Source organism: Haliaeetus albicilla, chromosome 18, assembly GCF_947461875.1.
Source record: "Haliaeetus albicilla chromosome 18, bHalAlb1.1, whole genome shotgun sequence".
Taxonomy (NCBI): Eukaryota; Metazoa; Chordata; class Aves; order Accipitriformes; family Accipitridae; genus Haliaeetus; species Haliaeetus albicilla.
Genome location: NC_091500.1, coordinates 27,365,846 through 27,389,651, shown reverse-complemented (window position 1 = coordinate 27,389,651; position 23,806 = coordinate 27,365,846). Strand labels below are relative to the sequence as shown.

Sequence of the window (23,806 nt, the reverse complement as noted above, 5' to 3'; positions counted from 1 at the left end):
GACTTGGCCAATGTACCTTGTTTGTAGAATAACCAGAAACTTCATTTGAAACCACAGAATCCTGAGACAAAGACAGACATCGAGAGCTTTCACAGTGTGGGAGGAGGATGACACAATTTCTGATTGCCTGAAGCAAGATGGGAATATAGCAGAGACCTCAAAATGACTAATTTGGACACAATTCATGCTTAGATTTTAGTCTGCATTTTCATTTCATTTCTCTTCCACATGACCCCACTGAGCACCATACCTTTTTTTATGCTTTACATCAGAATGTCATTTTTTTCCCCTCTTCAGACTCACCATCTAGGAAATAATATCAAATATTATTGATAAGTAATCAGCTAAAAATTCACCAGTTTCATAATTTAATGGTAGGAGAGTCTTAATGGGTGAATAAACATCATAATGGCAAAACAGTGATCTACAGGGGGTTATGTTTACATTCACTTTTGTACATCATTTCTTCTAATGTGATCAGCCTAAGGGCTAACAAGACTTACCTTCCTATCCCATTTTTTCTGTAAGTTAAACAAAAAAATTATTTGTGAAGCCTGGGTGATGACTGGTGGATTTAAGTGATACGATAGCTAGATGTGATTGAGACCGCTGCTTTATTACTGCAATTTTTCAGACTTAATTGTAGATTCTATTGAAGGCAAAGTTTATACATACAGCATTATAATGTTTCTAAATTGATTCCCAGGAGACAGATTTGTTAAACAGGGCATCATCAAAACTTGCAAATGATTCATGTTTAAGGAGTCACAATACATCGGCCATGAATGGTGAGAAGTTGTTCATGCTGTTATTAGAAATATTCTCTTCATATAAACAATGGCCCAGAGCTGCTACACATTGAAAAATATCGATTCGGTTAGATTTAAGCCCTCTTAGAGCTGGCATTTGCTGTTATGCTCTCTGTCCAAGGTATAGTTAAAAGTTTTTAATTTTTTTTGTTCTTGAACTTTTTTAGCTAAAATAGTTATTGTCTATGACAGTTCCTACGCAGAATCCCTTAAACATCTCTCTTCTAGAGGCTCTTCTTTTAAATAGGACCCCCCCCCAAACCACAAAATACACATATGTGCCTGTCTTTAGTTATATATATACACATTTATATGAATGAATTCACTGACAGCAATCAAACTGCATCATCACAAATGGAGATATACATTGGTTCATTGCTGAGCTGCTCAGTTTTCCAAACGTGTGGTCAGACTGAGGATGGGAAACAAGGAATTGCTATCAGAGATGTTCCCATATAGTGATGTTCTGGGATATGATTTAGAATGAAAAGCATCTTTCGATCCTTTGCTGTGTTTGGCTAGGCAGACAACAGTGGGGTTGATTTTTTTGTATTTCTTTCTTACTTGCACTTAACTGGAAGGTGATAGCTCTTTCTGTCAAGTGTGGAGCTGTTTGCCTGAACTTTGTGTATGAGCGTGCAACACATACACTTGCTGCCTTGTTCATTCACAAAAATCTGCTGCTGTTCAGCAATCCTTGAAAGAGTTTACATGTTAAAGCATGTCTGGTTATGTTTGAACCCAGATTTGTCTCCTGGCTGAATGAACTATGCAAATAGAATACATACCTGTACACAGGTATGGGTATGAGGCAAGCTGGAAAGATCTGTGGAAAGAGAGGAGCTGAGGTCTCTTACTAATGTGCACCCTAACTACAAAATAGATGAACTGGTCATGGGTACTGCTGTGCCCACAGTACAAATAGCCCGTGATGCCTTGGAAAAACACATTTAGCATCAAGAAGACAAGTTGGCCTCAGATCCTGAAAATGGCAGTGGCAGAGGGGGTGAGGGCCTTGAGTATTAGAGCAAGGAGCCTCTGTCTGGGACTGCTGGCATCCATAACCCCTAGTACTTTCCAGCATAGGTGTCTGTTATGCTTGGGAGAACGTGTATTATTCACAGAGAGCTAGTGTGCTGGTTTGGCTGGGATTGAGTTAATTTTCTTCATAGTAGCTGGTATAGGGCTATGTTCTGGATTTGTGCTGAAAATAGTGTTGGCAACACAGGGATGTTTTCGTTATTGCTGAGCAGTGCTTGCACAGAGTCAAGACCTTTTTTGCTTCTCACCCCACCCCACCAGCGAGGAGGCTGGGGGGGCACAAGAAGTTGGGAGGGGACACAGCTGGGACAGCTGAACCCGACTGTCCAAAGGGATCTCCCAGACCATAGGACGGCATGCTCAGTATATAAAGCTGGGGGAAGAAAGAAGGGGGGGATGTTTGGAGTGTTGGCGTTCGTCTTCCCAAGTCCCCGTTAGGCATGACAGAGCCCTGCTTTCCTGGAGATGGCTGAACACCTGCCTGCCCATGGGAAGTAACGAGTGAATTCCCGGTTTTGCTTTGCTTGCGTGCACGGCTTTTGCTTTACCTATTAAACTGTCTTTATCTCAGCCCACGAGTTTTCTCACTTTTACCCTTCTGATTCTCTCCCCCATCCCACTGTGAGGGAGATGAGTGAGTGGCTGTGTGGGGCTTAGTTGCCAGCTGGGGTTAAAACACGACAACTAGTGAAGCTGCATTCCCCTTCCTACCTGCCAGCCTCAGACCCGTGTTAGCCAGGCAGCCAGTCTGAAGAAAGCTGCCACGTCCATGTGTTTTTTTTCATATGCATTCCTTCACAGGAGGACAGGACCCATGTGGCATAGCGCTGAGGTTCCTCCAGGACCTTCATGGACATGTAAGGGGAGACACGAGGAACATCACGTAGGTACAACCTGTGAATAAAGAACAATTAGGGAATGGCCCCAGGGGTCTTAAATACTGCTTTGCCTGTGCCAGGCTTGCCACACCTCTCTTAAGTGTGGGGGTTCTTGAAGTTTGCGTACAGGCAGTAAAGGACACCAGCTCCTGGCTTTGGTAACACCTCTCCGCATGTGAAAGTCATGCACTCACTGGCTGGTCATCCAGTTCCCCAAGGCAAACTGTTCCCACCAGCCTGTCTCCTGGACACAGCAGTCCCTGAGGCCAGGGCTCAGCAGAAGTCATCCTGTCCCTTCACCTGGAAAAAAAAAGTGCCAGGAGATGGGCAGGAATTTATTCAAGGTGTCCGTCTGGGCATTGCCTTTGCAGCTGCGGGATTAGATCCATTCCTATGTCACAACACCTTGCAGCAGGTGTTGCCCAAAGGGGCGAGGGGGGGGAGGGAGGCATTTGGGTAACAAGGGCTGATAGTTTTGCGGGGACAGAAAAAGGGCTTCTGCACCTGAGCTCTGGTAGGGGTGGTGGTGCCGTGGACGCGGAGGAAAGGGTCGAGTGTTGATTACTCCGGTTTGGGGGACAGCTTCAGAAAGTGCAAAAACCACCCGTGCAACAGGAGCACCGAGGTGCGTGGCCAAACGCTATCGAATCTTGCAATAAGGTCCCCAAACCGGCTACTTCTGAAACGAAGGGTGCATGGTCACCAAATCACTTCCAGCTACCCGTCTTGCCCCTCTCGTAATCAAACCACTCGCTCCTCCGGGATGCAGCCCGGGGTCGGGATGCTCTTCCAGACCGGGGGGGAAGCCTGTCCAACCCCTCACCGGGGACCGGGTGGGATGGCGGGGGAGGGCGCGCATTTTGGGGGGGACAGAGGTGCGCGGGAGGTGCAGGAGGGGAGCGGCAAGGCCGGCGGGAGGGGGGGGGAGCTCGGCTCGGGTCTTGCGCTGGTCCGCGGCCAGGCCGGGGCCGTGCCCAGGCGGGGGGGCGGTTCTGCCGGCGGGGCGGGCTCCAGCCGGCGGCGCGGGGCCGGGGCCGGGGCCGGGGCCGCCGCCGCCGCCGCCGAGCTGGCGTGGGGCAGAGCCGCGCCGCAGCGAGCAGAGAGCCCGGCGGCTGGCGGAGGGAGGGCGGGCGGCCGCCGGCAGGTCAGGCCGGGCTCCCCGGGGGGGGGGTGGAGCGGGAGGAGAGGCGAGCTGCCCGGCCCGGGGGGCAGCTTCACCGCTGCGGGGCTCCCCCCTCGCTCGGGGAAGTGCGGCTGAAGGGGCGGGCGGGGGGCTCGGGGGCTGCCCGGGGGTGGGGGGGTGGGGACACGGGCAGGTGCAGCCATCGGGGCGGCCTCGGCCCCCCGCCCCGCCGACCGGCCTGCCCTCACGGGAGCCCGGGTGTGGGGACTTGGCGGTCGGCAGAGAAGCCGTGGCTGTGAGGTACGGGGGAATTTCGCGCCTCCTTTCCGAGAGGGAGCCGAAGGTGGGCTGTGTCAGCGAGGGGGGGGTCGGTGGTTTTGCAGGGGGATTGCGGTGCGTGCGGGCAGGTTGTACCGGCTTGAAATCCTGGCTCGGTTTATTGGGACGAGGCGAAGTCGTTCGTGTCACCCTGTATCCTTCGGTGCCGTACGGAAACCTGCTTTATTCCCGCACCCCGGGTGAAACGATATACGGGCTTTGTGTATTAACTTCTCTGATAGTTTGTGGCACGGGAGTCGAGACTTTACAATACTAAGTGAAGTAGTAGGGTTTGCAGTGACTGCAGTTGTACTTGTTTCCGTACCTGGAAAGAAACATCTGCTCTGCGGGTTGCTTCTGATGACTGCCATTCGGTTGTGTAATGCTTAGATCTACATGGTACTTACTGTGCTGAAAGGATCTGGTCTCTGATTCCAGGATTTCACAGGCTGGAAAACCAGTCCGCTGGTTGATTCTGAAAGTCTTCCAGCTTTCAGGCACCTGAGAAAGCCTTGTGGGTTTATTAGACTCAGTAAACTTGGAAGTTTTCCCCAAATCTTATTGATTCTGGGGGTGCTTGTTATGTATCTCTCAGATATTTATTGAAATACAGAATACTGAACTAAAGGATGGGCACAAAATAATTATTTGAAGAACTGTGCTAAGTATTTTCCTTAGGATATTTAGTTTTCAGCATGAAGACTTTGATAGGATATAGCATATTAAAAGATGTGCAAAATCAAGACAAACGTCATTCTGGGATGCATAACAGGAGTGTCACAGATGCGTGATGGCATCACTTGGTAGTTGTGACTTTGACGTCTGTGTCTGGTATCAGTACTCTCTGGGATTTTGGACACCACAGTTCCAGCAGAGTCCCACCAGTTAGGCAGGAGATGAGTAGCAAAGGTGATCAGAGATCTAGAAAACATGACCTATGAGAAAATAGTGAAAGAAATGGAATGTTACAGTCTAGGGCAGCAAAGACTGATGAGAGATGCGATAACAATCTTCAACTGTGTAATTGGTTGCTGCAGAGTTACAGGAAACAAACTGTTCTCCACACCAGTGGAGGTGTAACAAGAACCAGCATGCTGAACTGCAGCAGGAGAATTAGTTAAATGGTAGGGAAAGTCCTGTCTAATTGTACAGGTGACTTAGCATTGGATTGTCCAGGTAGGGTGTGGAACCTCCTTCACTGGAACTTTTCAAGATCAAATCTAATGAACATTTACCAGAAGTGCTTAAGGCAGGGGTGACTGTGCCTTCCTGTTTTGAGAGACACTACATGACTTCTCCAGGTCCCTTACAGGCTCCAGGGGTGGCAGAGGCTACCAGGAGGCCAACCTGTGAACTCACGTTCTTGATGATGATCACACATATCAAAGAAGCGGCTTTGTAAGGTAAACATGGCTCAGTAATCCATTTATAGTATTCCACTCACATGCCTAACTTTTATACTAGATTTTATGATTCTTCTTCCTTCTGCTCGAACTGCGTTTACAGTTGAAGTCTAAGAGCAGTGGTGATCTGCTGAAGAACATCACATCTTGGTTTGGCACCATCACAACCAGTAAATTGGCTTATTGGTTAATGTTAGGAGAAATTTGAGCTTAGTTTCCAAGTACAGTTCTGTAAACTGCATCACATTGCTCCTTTCAGGTCCTCAGTAATACGGGTGTGTCTCAGGCAGTCCATTAGGCAATACTACTTTGGTTTAATTTATCTCTATCTTGGCTGTGATCATCATCTTTGAAATTACTTGGATTATAATTCAGTTCTTAAACATACTTTGAAAAGCGTAGTTAGTCCTACAGCATTAAACACTTTTTTTTGCTGAGTCCAATTGTTAGCCCAACTGGTTACAGAAATAGCTGGCTGGAATGAGACTTGGTGTTTTTCTTCACCTACCTCCATTACCTAGAGGTTTTTATTGCTCTGCTCAAGTTTTATTCTTTGATCGCATCTGTGTTGTTATTATCAATTTACATATTCATTATTTTAAAAATTCTACCACATTCTTTGCTTCCAGCGACTGCTTGTGAAATTAGCTTCACAGTCCAAAAAAGGATCATTTAAGTTTTTTTGAACATCCCTGTTCTCTAAGAGTGGGAACAGACGAGGCCTAACCTCTCTTTCTAGGTGTCCCCGTGTTCTGCCCTTACTGCTTTAGAGAGGCATTGAATAAAGCTGATTCAGTCTTTCCAGTGTCTCTTTATAAGACAGGCCTTTTTAATGCCCTTAGTCATCTGTGTTATTGAGATGTCTTTGTTTATGCCTTTTTTCTCTTCTTCGAGCTGGCATGACCAGAGCTGAGCCCGATAACCCTGCCGAAGACATGCTGTTCGTGCGGCATATTCCGGTGCTTCCTCCTCGGCTGCTTCCCTTGCTTCCCATCTCACCTGCGGTGGCATGGCAGCCTCGAGTGCTTGAAGAGACCAAAACGCAACTTATAAAATGCATTGTCTTACATTTAGCTTCTCTTATGTCAGTTTGTTGCCCTGTATGCTGTCAGAGTTTCTCTGAATCATGTGAAAGGACACATTTTGTCAGGGCGCAGAGGCCGGGGCTCCCCATGGAGGCTCTGCCAGGGCAGGGCCTGGCAGCCAGGGCCTGTCCCACCGCCCCAGCCAGGAGCAGGGTGGCTGGGGGGGACCAGGGCAGCCCCAGCCCCAGGAATCGGGTGCCCCCCTGGGCACGGGTGGAGGCCAGGCAAGGCCACGGGCCTGTGGGTGGGCCCAGCTTGGCAGGGCCTGGCGGCCTTGTGGGCTGAAATGGGGTCCTGGGCTGTGGGAAGGGGCCAGTAAAGGCCTGTTAGTGCCATGGGGACCCTGACACATTTCAAAGCTTCACTGATCCAAATTTTGTGTTGAAAATGTGTGAAATCTACCCATTAGCATGGTAGTGGGTATCTGAAGTATCTGAAGATGTGGGCTTTAGGAAGGGGGAACCTACAGAGACTGGAAGGTGAACTTTGCCATCTGTCCCAGGGTGACAGTCACAAGGAGATTGCCAGAGAGTTTATCTCCCTGAATTACACAGAACAGCAAGGTCTCTAGAAGGGTTTTTTGCAATAGAGATATGTCCTCGGCTTGCCTGTGCTGGAGCATGTAGAGGCATAGGGTTTGATGCCCCCTGTGCATCCTCTGCCTGGAGAATCCAGTGCACCTCCTTGAGCACCATGCTGACCATGCACAGATCTTTGCATTGGAGATGGCTCCATCAGCCAGGGTCTGCTTGTAAGTAGCCAACTCTGCTAGTCTGGAGTAAAATTTAGGGGTAAGCAGAAAATTGTTAGGGAGGTTGCTACACCATGGCAATACATATTGCTTTGTTAAATAAAAAAATAAATAAAAAAAAAAAATCAAGGCTTGGCATTTCTTCCCTGCTTTTGCCCATGAAAATAGGCTGAGCCCCGCAAGGCTTCTGGGTTGCTTCATTTCTGTGGAAAAAACCAATATATGGTAGAAGAAAACTTAGACCTTTGGGGGCATAGACAAAATGACTTGAGAGGCTTTTTTCCATTCTCTACTTTCTATGGTACGAGGGTACTGTGAGACTTCACAAAAGAAACTTTTGTAAGTTACCATTAATCTGCACAGACATTGTTTTGAAGCAGCGCTGACTGATTTAGCCTTCCAGGGTAGATGTCAGGCACGCTATTTGTGATTAACAGCAGATAGAAACCAGGGAGATGAGCAGTGTTGATCATACTGAATAATATTATGAATGGAAATAAGAGTAGAAAGTAAATACATGTCAACCTTTTGGAATTTTGTGTGATTTATTTCCTTTCAATGTTGGATTGAGTAATTGATCTTTTTATCGGTGTGTTTTATGCTGTAATAAAACAGGATTCAACCAGTGAGAAGCTAATAGGTGCTCTAATTAAAACACACAGGCACTGGAATGAGACACATTCTCTGTAACTAAGAACATGCAAAAATTGCAGGGAAGTTTGTTTGAACTTGATGTGGTGAAAAATAAAACTATCATTCATGCCAGTGAGAGATTACATTTTTCCTTGAATTCTCTGTCGGTTCAAAGTAAGCCTGTTAAAAGTACTGCATTAGCGCATAGGAAATCTAAATTTCCGCCTTGTACATTAGTACTTTAAGGCCTCTTCATAATTCAGATTTTTATATTCCAAGATTTTTCTCTCTTCCATGATTAGTTCCAGTAGCTTGCTCTGGAGCTCTGGTTTGAGGCATGAGACACTGAACTAGTAACAAAAGAGAGGCTTGAGGCTTCTTAGCAGTGTAGACAGAAATAAATACTGATGTGGCAAAATGAGTGGGTTCTGGAGATTGTAGGGGGGAGACAAGGAGGGGCTGGGATCAATCGCAGCTCTTCTGGGGCAGGTGGGCTTGAGAAGTGGCTGCCAGGGCCACCTGCCTTTGGCTGTGTGACTAGGGTCGGGGATCTTCTAGGAACTGACACGGAGACAGAGGTATGAGGAGGGCTCAGGGCATTTTTAGGACAGGGAGGGTTTGGGGGAGCTTTGTGGCAGCAGGATCTCTCTTATTCCCTCACACTTCATCCAGACGAGCTCTCCTCATTGTCTTCTTCACTGTCCCGTGTTGTGGGTGCCTCTTATCACCTCTGCAGCCATCCATTTTTTCTCAAGCTTACAGTTTCCCTTTCCCTCTTCATTGGCCCCTGCCAACTCTCTTCCCCCTCCCAGGCATTGGGAAAAGGGCTAGGGTCTCAGTGTCACTTGTTCTGGCTGTTGAAAGGTGATAAAGGGAGGTATGAAGAGAGATAAGGGGACTACGCAGAGGTGAAGACGGCACTTCAGTGACCTTGAAGAGCAAGGTTTGCTTCTCCTGCAGTCCTGCGTGACGTGAGAGAGATGTACAGCAGAGGGGTATGGCAGGTCCTGCTGCTGCTTCACATACATTCATCTCTGTCCTTAGAGGTGGTGGCAGAAGTGCTGTGTAAATAGAAGGTGCTAATCAATGGTTTGGGATGTAGGTCTGCCATCCCCATCTTCTTTGGCATAGGTAAAATCTGCTGGTAGAAGTGGTCTACTTGCTTACAAGTGTGCAGGTTTGTGTGTGGGTGTAAAAGACCTTGAACAAAGAAGTGATCATTGAGGTTTTTATGTTTTAATAGGGAAGTTAAGATTATCTGGGAGGGCTCTAAATGTGTCTGTCTGGACATGGCATATCCATGGCTGAAGCGGCTGTAGCACGCCATATATTTGCTGATGTGACAAAACTAGGATTTTGTAAAAGATTTTATCTGTGGTAGAACATGCTAGAAAAGCATCTTTGAAAGGGAGAAATTGAGTTGTTGGAATGAAGAGTGTCCCAGCTTCTGTGGTTGCAGTGTACATTAACACTGGTATTTGGTTAGCTCAGAACATTTTTGTATATTTTAAAGACCCTTTACTCTACCCAAAGTTTTGTATTTTTTTTCTATTTAGTCCAACTTATCAAATGTACAACACTGATTTGCATTATCCAAATTGTCAATTCTTTTCCCCTTTCTTGTGTAAATCTTCAGTTACGGTGATGATAAAACATGTTCTAACTTGCCTGAACTCATTTATATCCTACGTCAACAGAAAGTAGAAAAAAAATCAGAGCTCTAGTTTGAGATTAAGCCAACAATTTTTAAAGCATGCCAGCTTGTATTTTCCAAAATATTTTGTAACAGTCTGTACTTTCTTCATTAAGTAGAGTTAATGATTTCCAAAAGTTTTCTTTTTAGTCAAAACTGTTGCAGCATATAAAAATGAGGCCAATTAGGGTGATTTGAAGACACATAAGAGAAGAGTGCTGCAGTTGGTCTGACAACACAAGTACGTCTAGGCTCAGCCTTTAACAGACAGTTGGGAAGTCTTCGTTGTCAAGAGTACCTTGTGCTTCTTTTGGTCTCTGTAGGTAGTTCCAATTCTCACCCCCTTATGAGTTCCCTAATTCCACAACAGCTTGCAGTATCTTATGTGGAGAGGTCAAGATAACATTACGTAGTTATATCAACAGTACAATTTATTAAAATACCAGGTTATTGAACTCAGTTTAAAATCTTGTGGTATAACCCTTGCTTCACTGAAGTGTGTGAACTTCTGCCAAACTAGCAGGGGAGCTGCCAGGGAGGAACCACTAGAAAGCCATGATGAGCTTTCTAGTCTGTCAGTGTAATGCATACATTTGAGGGAAGGTGTATGAAGTGGTACTTCAATTCTTTTCCTGATATCAGAGACTTGAAAGGTTCAAATTATAGGTGCAATTAGAAAAGTACTTACTGCCTTCAGTGTCGCCAAATGTAATAATTTCTTTGTCTTTTAACCATCTGAGATCTTCTGGGTGTCTCTTTTGGAGCTCTGGCCGAGACAGACTCCCTTAGACAAGGACCTAAGAAAGGCTGTTTAAATAAATGTCTCTTCTTTTAATTGCAGCTCTCTTTGACCCGATCAGCATGTTCCTACTTACTTGCACTTGGGGTCTGACCCTGGTTTCCTACTATTTCCCCTTTCCTCACTGCAATTAGAGAAGATAGAATAATATTCCCAGTTAAATAAAAGGCAGAGGAGAAAATAAACACTGTAAGTGTAGCTGCAGTGTCCTATGTGGAGAAAAGGAGGCAGGCACGTCTGTGCAATAACTTAAAGGGTGGGTGAATTATGGAGAATATGACTTGAAGATGGAAGAAGCAGGAGTGGACCATTGCTGGACTGTTAGGGTCATGAATTCATTCCTTTTGCGCTGTGGGAAATGTTTCAAAACAAAAAATAACTGTGGGAAGTGGCTGGCTGAGATTTGACTTTATACCCAAGTCAAAAGCCCAGGGGAAAGTTATATAATGCTGAACTTCCATTCAGTTGGAGGATTGATTGCTTATGGGAGGTTGGCATGGGAGTCTCCAGCTCTTAAAATCTTGGCCTTGATAGCACAGGACTGAAAGATAAAGTAGATCACTCCTGGCAGAATATAGGGTGAACTGAATGTCAGTGTCTTGGTAAGGAACTATGTGCCCTCCTTTCCCAAGTGGAATGGTATCTGCCTTGTTAATGCATTTTGTTTAAAAGGTTTCCATTAGGACGGAGCAGAACTGGGAGAGCAAAGTGAGAGAACTTTGGAGATATACCATGAGATTCACTGTCAACTCGTGAGAGAGAACAATGAGATAGAACATTGGAGCTATGTAAGGAGTGGAGCCCTTTACCTCATAGCAACTTAAAAAAAGGAAACTTAAGGTGGAAATGCAAAAATAAAAGGTGTTCATGTGTTGAGGGGAATTTTCAGAGACAACCCCCCCAATTATCTTACTGAAAGGAAACTGAAACTGTTACCTACTGAAAAGAAGTCCTGTTTGTCCTTCAGAAACTCTGTCACTTGCAGAGAAAGTGAGGATCAAATGGCAACCCGAAGAAAACCAATCAAATAAATTAAAAGGCTTTTTGAATAGCTGTGGCTTGAAGTTGAGAGAAAAAGAAGAATGGGGAAATAATGGCAATTAAGAGACCTGGAGGAGATTCTTCCTATCCCTGAAAAGTAAAAGTGAGAATCCTTCAGGTCCTATGTATTATTGCACAAATCATGAGAAATCACTGATGATAACATGTATCTAAATGCCGGCAATATATTAAACTGTGAAAAATACATTCTTGCAGTGTAATAGAAGATAAAGTGATAAAGGAGTTTTTTGGTTTTTTACTACTGTGGAAAAGAATGAGAGCTGGGAAAGGGGAGGAGGATTTGCTGAATAGGAATAACATAAATTTTTTTTAAGGTCCTAGACAATGGAGTTTTATGTTTGTTATTCCCTGATGAATTTGCAGTGAGGGAAAGGAATGTAATTGTATGCCCCTGTGATTAAGTCCATTTGCTGTGCAAAGAGGCCCTCATGGTCATGGCGTGCTCATGACTCAGCTGAAACGAACATTGACAACTTTTGCCAAAAAGGGGATGGAAGCCAGGAAGCTCAAAAGAGAGGACAGCTGCACGTAATTTTTAGAAGCACATAGTTGTCTTCAAGAAAGGCAAGCAGTACCAAGAAAAAAGCTAAACTTTTATTTCCTGAAAAGTAAAGGCATTCCATTTATTTTCTCTCTTATTTTCTTTTCCGATCTGGATTTAAATAAGGTATCTGCCCTCTGTTTCTAGCAAGGGAGAATTTCTTCTTTGTGTATGCATAAGTATACCTACTTATGCTAAGTACTTACTATAGGTAATAAGTAGTTCATGGTTTGATGGTACCCGAGAGTAGCAAGAAAAAGGTATTCAAAAAAACTGCCCTGGAGCTGTCCAAAACCGAGCGTTTCCTTTGCAAAAGTTTCGGTGCTTTGCAGAAGACCTGATTCTCTCTGCTCCTCAACACTTGACCTCATGCAGTTTTGGATCATTTCCTAATTTGCTCTATCTAATTTTTAAATAGAGCTGGGGTAATAGATGTCTTCTGCTTCTGCAGAACTACTTATAGGAAGCCTTTGGAAAGTTGGGCAACTGCAGGCAATGAAATCTTGCTCAGAACTCAAAGTGATAAGAAAATTCTGTTATATGGCGATTTCATCCTGAAAACTCCACTACACTAACACCAAAATAGAGCTCAAGCATGGATGATTGACACCTTAAGTAAATATACAATCACTTTAGATCATTAACCTAGTTTCTTGTTTGAATAAACAGGAGACAGCCTTTCTCTCCTGAAAATGAATAGGCCAAGATGTAGAGAATATTTTGATACCATGCAAAATATTTATAATTATTATGATAATTATTATGAAATAATCCTATTATCTTTTTGTGACATAGCATTTTGCCACCTTTTTCCTGAAGTGGTTATTTTCTAGTCTTGTTTGCTTACACGTTTTCACTGGTTGATATTTTAAATCTAATTTTGTTGTTGTAGAAGTGTATTTTATAATATGGCCGAAAAGGAATTGACTTTCTGTGTTCGTGTATGTGCTTTTTCCACCTTTAATACTATCTGAGAACCAATAACCATGTGTCTAGATGTAGCATTCACCTTTAGCAAGTTCATTCCAAAACATACATGACAGCATTTGATTTTAAATATCTAAAATACAAAGCAATGCTTATGGATTATGGTATAGTTGCTAGTTATGGCTACATTATAGCTAAATTCTGTTACTTGCAAATTGATTGTGAATTCTGATGAATTACACAGCCCATATAAGAACAGAGAGTATAATCACATATCTTGGAATAAGGCTTAGAAGCAAGAAAATCCATTTTAGTCAAGCAGTGGATCAATTTCTTATAGTTTAAGTAAGAGAAGAGTGTATGATACTATATATACTGTCTTTGGATGTTGATACTATACCCCAAAGATTCCTCCAATGACACTTTTTTTTGAAGGAGATGACATTTTTATACAAAGTCATTCTGAAGTGGTGAATAAACATATGAAATTAATTAGCTTATTGTGTGGAGTATCTAGAATTCACAGACCACTTACATAACTATGGTGGTCTTAGAGTATGGGCAAATACAGCCCTTGTTGCACTGGCAAATAGAGCTTCTATTACATGTGCCAGAACATATTAAGTTCGTATTCTCATAGTATTCAATATTTCAGTAGTTTTGTATTTCGTAACGATTGTATCAACATTGGGGGAATAGAATTTCAAGGAATACTTCTTGAATTGTGGTTGTTTCTTTTACATGAAAAGCAATGTTAGGTGAAGTTTAGAGCATGGCATATCATTCTGTGACTGGAAAGACAATAGCCATTATTTAAAGTTTCAAGTTATACAATGTGTACGCTTATTTATTCTGATGACTTCCTGACTTGTTTTGTATGGAGGCCCAGTCCTACAGACAATGCTGTGTTTTATTTAGGCTTGAATGCAACAAATTACATACAGTCCAGGTGCAGATTTTATGATCCACTGAATTTGTTTATTAATTTATTTGGGGCTTTTTTTTTGAGTGGAAACAGCAGTCCACCCAGTCATTTTAAGTTGAAGGAGTGACACTGTAGTCTGTACAATGATTGGTTTTGTCTGAACCCACAGGTGCTAGTTTTACAATTTGCAGGTAAATGCTATATTTATTTTACAGTTTACATATTTTTTATACTTCAGCATAGAATGTAGATTATAATACACTTTACTATATAAAAACACATTGAACTTTATTAAAAAGGAATTTGTCCATCTCTCCCTTAGTATTAAATTCTGTAGAATGTTTTTTATATACTTTGGTGCAGGTATATTACTATTGGCTTGTGCTAATGAATGAATCATTAATGAATGGACCATCAAAATCTGTATAGAACTGAAACCAGTGAAGTGCTTTGGGCGAGTGGTTACAAATTTCTAAAAACTGGTCTTACTTGTGGGCAGACTGTGAGGAGCATAGTGACACAGCTGAAGTTAAATTAATTATATTTGCCAATTCACAGTAAAGAAACTTGATTTTCAGGCTTCCATGGGACACATGGGAACACAGAAAAATTGGAAGAATGAACCTGAGAAGGAGACCACTGAAATCAGGATTTCTGGCAATGTAGCTTCAGCAAACAGCACCTAAGTTAAATTTTCCATCTCTGTTTTGAAACACAGAATCTACTGCAGAGCATCTGCGCTCTGCATTACTAGTACATTCTAGCTTAGAAAGGGCTGCCCTCAGGTACAGAAATGAGTCTTGATTATATCATTCCTCAAAGGCTTAAGGATGTTGGTATGTAACGTCTACTTTAGATGCCTAGGTCCAACATTCAAATGCCATAGAGACTCTTGCTTCTACTCAACCCCAGATAACTCAGCCCCAGGGGTAACTGAAGTCAGTATGCCTGCGTTTCTGTCAATAAAAATTCCTACACACCTATACGTCTGATGCTAGGCGTGCCTAGAACTGTGTGGCACAGTAGGTACCCAGCACAAGCCTGATTCCTAGAAAGATTTACAGAGTAGAAATTCTTCTGTCTCACCTGTGGATCCTGATCCAGCAGGAATTTTTAAGACATGTTTTTGGGACAAGTTTTGTGAAAAGCAGTACTTTTTACTCTTATGTCATGTGGTTAGAGCATTAGTCAGAAAAGACGAACGAGGTTTAGTTCCTTCCTCAATCTAAAGCAGTTTGAACCATTTACCTTACATTTCTGGTAAATGTTTAAATGGTGAGCTTCTGGATAGAGGTGGAATGGGAGAAGTATGAGGTATGGTGTAACTCTGGGTGGTACTGTGTGTTTCAAGCCCTTTTTTGCCAGTGCTGCAGAGAGCCATAAATACAGGTATCACATTTTCAGTTTCTAAAGTGATCCTTGTGGCATAACTGACGTTCATCAACTCGAGAGATCTGATTTGTTTTGGGTGTTAGGCCTCCAAAAGCAAGCTGCATCATTGAGGAAGTATCTGTTGTTTACACTAGACCTAAGTGAGATGTGTATGTGTCAACTATGGTAGAGATTATGCTTCTTATTAGATGAAGAGGAAAGCTACGTGAAAAGTCTCATTTATTCAGTCAAGGATAATGGCAAACGTTGTGTGTGTGCGTTGCTGTATTAGAAACAAAGCTGCAAAATTAAAGCACACAAATGCATTGTTCCTACTGCTTTGAGCAATAGCCCACTTAATAGCTTCTTTAAGATTTTCCTATTCAATATGTCTCTGAGCAGAACTGAAGAATTGTGTCTGACACTCACTCAGTGATGCGCTGTAGCACCAATGGACAAGACTCGCCCAGCAAAGGCTGTGCCTGACTCCAGGCTACCCTTCACCACCAGGAGGTTGCCTTCTGGTACAGAGGTTTCAACACCTATTAGTCATACCATGTTCTTACCTCTTACCTTAGCAGAGGACTGAAATATAGAAATAAAGCTTTAATGCATTTTTTAACCTGTCTTTTTTAATTCATGTTAACTAAGTCTACTAAAACTTTGTCTATGAAGCAAACTTCGTAGACAGAGAACTTCATATAAAAGGGAATATGTTTTGAAACTCTTCATCTGGATCTATTTTGATCTCTTTGTGTATGTTGTCCAACATAAATTATTCATTTCTATAGGTTGGATAAGTTGGGTATAGAACTTTTTTGTTTTCCTTTATCTTGTTCCGTGTTTGTTTAATGGTTGTTCATGCTGCTGGCTTGCTATAGTTTTGAGAGTTCATGAATCCCACAATTTAAAAGCTGATAGATATTTTCTAATAACAGTATAGAAATCAACACGAATCTTGTGCATTACGGAGAGCAAATACAAACCAAATGATTTTATGTTGGTGCTCCATAGCATAAATGCAGGCGCTGAACTCTGATGAATCTGGAGGTTTTCGTTTGTGTCATGACAGGCATTAGCAGCACCTCATTTTGTAAGTAACTACTTTGCACCAAGTATTTAAAAATCAGCTGGAGCAAAAATGTAAAAACCTGCTATAACTACCTCCAGCATCTTTAGCGTTCTGGTGATAAATGGTCAAACTCTTAGGAATGCTTGCAGAAGGTTAAGGCCCAAAAGGGAGGCTGTGGAACACCACAGTCTGAAGAATCTGTGCTAGAAATGCTTTTAAACCATGGCTTTTAATTTACTCTGAGAAATACAGATTGGAACTGACATTTAACAGATGAATTTATCTCTACAAGCCTTCTTTATATGAAGTCACTAAGACTGTATGCATGGTGCTTTTGTCTACCTCTATAATCCTTAGCTTCAAGTGGAACCTTTTAAGTAGTTTTCTCTGAAACACTGTAAGTGATGCTCAAGATTTTGTGTTCTTGGGAACACAGAATATAATAGAATTCCCTCTTGTATATAAATTCAGCTTTTTAAAACAAGCAAGCAAACAAACCAACCCCAAATCTACCCATTTTTCTAAGAGTGCTAGTTTGACATTTAAAAAAAAAAGCCCATCTCAACTTGAATAACTCTGGAATATGTCTGAAAATGCATCTGGCATCTTTAGAAGTGTCAAATTTCTGGCACCAATAATAACATATTGTATTCCTTTCACCTTTTTAAAAAACCATGTATTAAAATTAATGACATTATAAAATCTGCTTTTTTAATTTGTGGGTAAGTTATACACCTGTTTATGCAAGAAAGCATAACATTTGTTCAGGCCTGTCCAATACCATCAATATACTGTGTAAGCAACTTGTTATAGGCCCTAGCAAGTGTGCCATGTTGTTTTATTCATTCTTTTGCAACCTACACTGCTGACAGTAGGTATTTCTTAATGGACTCGATGGAAAAGAAGTTACACATTTTGTATATTTCGAAATACGGGAACTACTTTGGAAAAATTTGTTGGTGCTTTTGAAAGAAAAAATGTTGCCTAAACTGCTCTAACCTCTAATGGCCATTTAATTCACCCGTTGCTAATTTAAGTCAAGTTGGCTGATTCAGAAATGTGATACTCCTGAATTATTAACAAATTCTAGGTCCCTTAATGTCAAAAAGAAACAAAGGGCAGAACTGTTTGCTCTGTTCTCTTGAACAGAAAAGTTGCAAGTGGAATGGTATGAAGGGAAAGTTTTCAGCTATTTACTGTATGGGCTATAATATTGTAACAGATACAATCTGTCAGAGTAGTCTAAGGTAGCATGCTCTTTCTGCTAAATAATATTTAATTATTGCTCAAAAGAGGGGAAAAAAGTGCCTTATTTCTTCTGGTTCCCCGGTGGAAACCTAAGAGGTGTGTGGGTGATGTCTGCTTATGACCGTTTGGGATCACTGCTGAGTATAGCAGCAGATCTTATCCCTGGGGCCCAAATGACTCTCTGACCCATATGTTGAAGATTTCTTCATAGACATAGAGTGGGAGGAAAGAATTTGCCTCCTTCCCATGTGCTGTAGCCTGGCAAGATGGAACAGGATGCTGCCTTCCACCCCCACTGCATCCTTGCAATGCCAGCTTGTGAGGAGTTACCTGCAGTGGCTTGAGGAATAATTTTCTGCAGTTTTGAACATTGAGAGTCCTGAGAATTTCCAAATGCTTAACAAATTTGCATGGCCCTGACTGTTGTAATTGTTGTAAAAACAAACAGCTCTCAGACTTCAGGAGAGTTCTCAGAGTATCCTGGATGTTTGGAGTTGTACTGCTGTTGTACTAGTAAGTCCTGATTACTGAATGTCTGAAGATTAAACAAGTGGCCAATAGTACAGGTTGTCTGGAGTTAGAGAAAAGAAAAAGCAAAGATATTGGAGGTAAATGGTTATAGCAGTATTACAGGGTTCAAGGACTTTTTCATAGGGAGAGATGAGATGGTACTTACGGTTCTGCTAGCTTAGTGGTGGGAGAATCACTCCCCAGCATCACCAAGTGTATGGCTCATGATGAAGCAAGAATGTGATAGCTAGGCAGTTACGATACAGATACGGAGCTATGTATCCAACTATGAAGTATTGCATGTGAAAATTCAAGCATACAAAGTCACGTATGTCCCTGCAGCCCATGGAGAACCCTATGCTGGAGGAGGCGGATGCCCAAAGGAAGCTGTGACCCGGTGGGAAGCCCACACTGGAGCAGGCTCCTGGCAGGACCTGTGGACCCGTGGGGAGAAGAGCCCACGCTGGAGCAGGTTTGCTGGCAGGACTTGTGACCTCGCAGGGGACCCATGCTGGAGCAGTCTGTGCCTGAAGGACTGCAGCCCGTGGAGGGGACCCATACTGAAGCAGTTCATGAAGAATTGCAGCCCATGGGAAGGACCCATGTTGGAGAAGTTCATGGAGAACTGTCTCCCATGGGAGGGACCCCACAGTGGAGCAGGGGAAGAGTGAGGAGTCCTCGCCCTGAGGAGGAAGGAGCGGCAGAGACAATGTGTGGCAAACCAACCTCAACCCCCAATCCCCATCCCCTGCGCTGCTGGCGGGGAGGAGGGAGAGAAAACTAGGAGTGGAGTTGAGCCAGGAAGGAGGAAGGGGTGGGGGAAGGTGGTTTAAGATTTGGTTTATTTCTCATTACCCTTCTCTGATTTGATTGGTAGTAAATTAAATTGATTTTCCGCAAGTCGAGTCTGTTTTGCCAGTGATAATTGGTGAGCGATCTCTCCCTGTCCTTATCTTGACCCACGAGTCTTCCGTTATATTTTCTCTCCCCTGTCCAGCTGAGGAGGGGAGTGATAGAGTGGCTTCAGTGGGCACCTGGTGTCCAGCCAGGGTCATCCCACCACAGAAGTACAAGGCTTTTGAGTAGAAACAGGGAATTAATCTGTGATCTTACAATAACAAACATGCTAAAATATTGTGCCTGCAATATGTCTACACCTCAAAAACGTTATGTGAAAAATAAAATTCAAAGGGAAATAAGAAAACAGAAAAGGGATTTGGAAAACAAATATAGCAATATGAATCTTACGAGGGTCAAGTTGTTTAGTATATGAAGGACAGGACTGAGTGGTGGCTTGGACAGTGTGTACATATAGTTAGAAAGGAGTCGGGGGGACCTCTCAGTTTTGCTGAGAAAGTCAGGGGCAGAACTAGTGGCTGGAAATTCAGACAAATTCATCTTTGAAATAAGATGCAGTTTCTTAAAAGTGGGGCTGATTAAACAGTGGAGAAGATTATGGGGGTTGGGGGGAGGAGGGATACAGTCGAGTCATTAAAACAAGATTAGATATGTTTCTTAAAAATGCAGTTTAACCCAGTTTCTTGTAAACAATCTATAGGTTATGCATACAGGAGACAAAAATATCCTGGATGATCCTTTCTCTTCCCAAGGTCATGCATAATGGCTTTAGCAAAGCAGGTGAACTTTCAATTAACTGTATGGATGTTGAAATGGCATTTCTCTTCTAAATGTGTGTGCTTTTATGGACAACTTAAAACAGCTCCTTGTTCAGATGCCCATCTGGGGGATTGGGAAATACTGGTGTTTCTCCTGTCAGAAAGTGATTTACAACATCCAGGGTGAGGTTTGTGTGGTATCTGCTGGCTTACTTCATATTTTTTCTTAATGATATTTACCTGTGTGAAACAAAGCTGAAAGCAGAGGAATATGCAAGAATTTTCTGGGGAGGGAGTACCCAGAGACACATGTTGTGTAGTGCTGGATGGCTCTGGCCTTCTCCCCACCCTGCACCTCTGCAAGACTTTCTTGGTCTGATTTGTCCATTAATTAGTTACTCAACTCTGCAGCTACTGTGTCACTAGTTGCTTGGTGGACTGAAGGAAAAACATATGGCAGGGACCAGGAAGGAGTTTTATACTTCATGAATGTAATAAATACAATTGTCTTCATAGAACAGGCTGTAAGAGTCATCACATTGTAAAGAAAGTGAGCTTGAATACTTGCTGGAGTATCTTTAGTCTTCTTGCAGGTGAAAAGCAACTAATCATGTAAATTTTGCATGGTTTTAATTTTTGCTTGGGATCATACCATGTCTGGAACTGTGAGTGTTTCTCAAAGTACCAAATTTTGGATATACTTGAAACAGCAAATATTTATGTTTTCCCCTTTGAGCATGAATGTGCTAGTTTTCTGTTTTCTTCCTTCAGGAAACTGTTTAAAATATTAAGGGTCCATTTTAGCTCCGATGAAGACAACTGGAGTTCTTTCAAAGTTCTCACTAGTTCAGGTCCTAAATTCCTCTAGAATTTCTATTATTTCCTTTCCTTCAGCAATTACAGCCTCCTTTGAATGACTTGTCAGTATTTTCAGTAAAAAAAAAGACTAAGTAAGAAATGCCTATCATTTAAAAAACATGGAATTGGAAAACCTAAAATTTTCATTGTCTCTTTACCTCATATGTCTCTTCTTGGTTTGAAGTCTGTGAGTTTATATATCATTGTCAAAATGCTAACATATAATCAAATGTTTTAAAGCCCAGTCTACTTCATGATACCTTTATATGTAGTCTAAAGGCTGTTGTACTAAGCTAAATGGAATAAACTTCCATTCATGCTATAGTGTAAAATAATAAAACCAAGTTTTGAAGCTTGAACAGAGATTTTAACCAGCTTTTCCCATGGATTGCTATTTAAAAAAAAAAAATTAATCTCTTTTGCCTTTTATTGAATGTTTCTGGAAATGATGGAAAAAGAGGGAGGGCAGTTAAAGAATTGGAAAGGACTAAGCTTTCAAATAAAGTTTTGAAACCTTCAGGTAAAGCAGGGGTCTGTGTCATCATTCTTATCCCCTCCAGCATTTGACAGTACTTAAATTAACACTGAGAATAGCATTAAGTGTAATTTGTGGAAAAAGACTATGAATAACACTGATGGGCTTGATTCATTGTGCTTGATGCTGGAATCCAAACCTGTTTGAGGGATAAACAAGACAAATGAATAGAAGAAAAAGATAGGAAGACAGAAAATAATAACTTCTATTTCTGATGCTGGCCCTTAACTTGCAGGAGGCAAACACAACCCATAGACTTAGTCTTTCCTTCACATAGGAAAGTTACTTTAAATCACCTGTTGTGTATTTCTTACTGCTTCTGTCTTGTTTTCACAGCAAATGTTGTAATCATCACATTGCAAATAACATCTTAGCTAAGCCAGCCCTACCATCCTTTTTTTAAAAGTGGAGAACAAAAATAAAAAGATGGAAAGAAAATAAACGTTAGGGGAAAAGAAAGAAGTGAGTGAGGAGCTATTGGAAGAAATGTGTATCTGACATATCAGGACCTAGCTGAATTTGGTAGAACTGACAATGTTTCTGAATCCTCGTCTGGCTTGCTTTCCTGAGGACTTTGAGACCACAGCAGTAATGGATGAGGAATTCCATGTACCTCTTGGCAACTAGACATGATCCAAATTTAGTCTTTAAATTGCATTAGAAGTTCCTTACTTGGATTGGTTCAGTTTTTCTGTTTCCTTTATGCCTCTATCAACGTTCATTGTTAGAAGTTGTTGTACCTTTCTCTCAGACTTGAGCCAATCTCTATAGTGGTTTCATTGCTAACGTATATATAATTATTATATATAATTTCCAGTTATTGCATTATGTGCCCCAGTGACTGTTTTCCTTCTGTTTACCAACAATTGTCACTGGCCCGGCTGAACTCTACATTCCTTAGCTCAGACAAAATGGTCTCCCAAACTATTGCTCCAGGTAGTCATTAGTATTAAATTGTTTTCTGTTTCCCTGTTTGGTAACATAGATAGATATACATGTGCGCATTCAAAATTTGAACTTTGTGATTTCCTGTAGGAGTAGATTCAAATGTTTCTTATGCAGAATCCTATTATCGTATGCTAGGTTAATTTCAACTGTACAGTTGGGGTGTCAGATTTTATCCTATAGATTAGCTGTTTTGTTTTCCTTGGGTCCATCCAAGGAGGGAAAATTCTGTGGAATCTCAAGTTGCTTGATAAAGAGAGAAATAACAGCACAGGCTTTTCTCAGGCGGGATGAAATCATGTGTTCCAGGGAGACCTCAGATTCATTTGTTGCAGCCAGAACGCTGAGTTGCCAAGTGTGGTTGCTTACATAAGTTGCCCATCCTGTATTGTTTTCCAATCAGTTGTGTATCGGTCCAGCAGCTCAAATGCTGTGGTAAGCCTCCTTTTCTTTAACCCATAATAACTAATTGCCAGAACCTGGCACAGCATCCTCTTAGAGTGGGAATAAATCCAACAAAGTGAAGTACCCGAATAAATTGGATTTAAAAACACAAACCTGCTGTGACTTCAGATGTTGGAGCATGAATACAAACTTTCTCTGCTGTAGACTGGAGAAGTCTGTGGGATTGCTGTGCTTTACTGAATCATAGGAAAAATAAACAATTGGCCAATCCCACTTAAGAGGATTCATTGCTTTCAGAAATATGTATCTTCCTGCTTGGGATATAATATGTATCAACTGCTTACTTTGGTCTTCTGTACAGCACTGAAGTTGGTATAAAGCATTTATACAGTTGATACAAAGCCGCCTTTCCAAAATCTGCCAAAAAGATGATAATTTATTTAATCCTCTTTTCTCCTTTTTATAATCTGCATAATAGTTTATGCAGTGTATGTATCGAAGCTATAAATATGGAGTGTAATCTTATCATGTAGTCCTAAGTCCTGTGGGTTTATTTTGTTTATATTGAATACCTCTAATAGTGGAAATTGTAATCATGGTGCAGAATAGTTTCATTCAAAATACAGGTTCATTGTTTTTCTTCTTACCTATCCCTAAAATGTCTTTTGGGGTGAAGATTGAAGTGGTTTGCTTTGTCAGTAGTTTGGGCAATGCTCTTTTGACTGTTAAGTCAACCATTTTTAATGAGAGATTTAAATTGTGGCTGTGGCACGAATGAAATATCAAACATAAACTTGAAGTAGCTGTTAGTGCCTTTACTGAGCTTTGGGGGAGAAATCCAAAATAACGTTTGAGCAGCAGGAACAGACCACGCTAGTGCGTACTTGAGGGACCACAGATGCATATTCAGCAGCAGGTGAGATTGATTTCTGAAAATGCAGATGAGATGTGATGCTGCTGTTTCTCTGAGGTCTCCAATATTCATTCACTTTCTGCAGGTGCTTAGACATTCACCTTCAGCTAACCCAGGTCGCTTTGCGATCAACACTGCACAGCTCGCGTTGTTGCAGCGGTGGACTCGATATACTCACTTAGCTGCAACAGATCTTCACCTGCATCTCTCCTCACTTCTTTCATGTGTTTCTCCAGCTCTGGAGGTCTCTGTTCTTTAGTCTCTCTGTCAGGTAGGCTTTTAGACTTTTAGAGGGAGGGGAAACAAAGCTGTGCCTCTTACCCTTGCCACTGTTGTAAAAAGAAA

The 23,806-nt window shown here is 42.1% G+C and overlaps 1 protein-coding gene across 1 annotated transcript in view; it reads left to right on the top strand.

The window, feature by feature from the left end:
- The first annotated feature begins 3,720 nt into the window (after window positions 1-3,720).
- The window catches only part of COL21A1 (collagen type XXI alpha 1 chain), a 115,104-nt gene continuing 95,018 nt past the window's right edge, over window positions 3,721-23,806 (top strand). The window contains exon 1 of the mRNA XM_069805984.1: window positions 3,721-3,872. The gene's annotated coding sequence lies outside the window, so the exon portion shown is untranslated. The remainder of the gene's footprint in view (window positions 3,873-23,806) is intronic.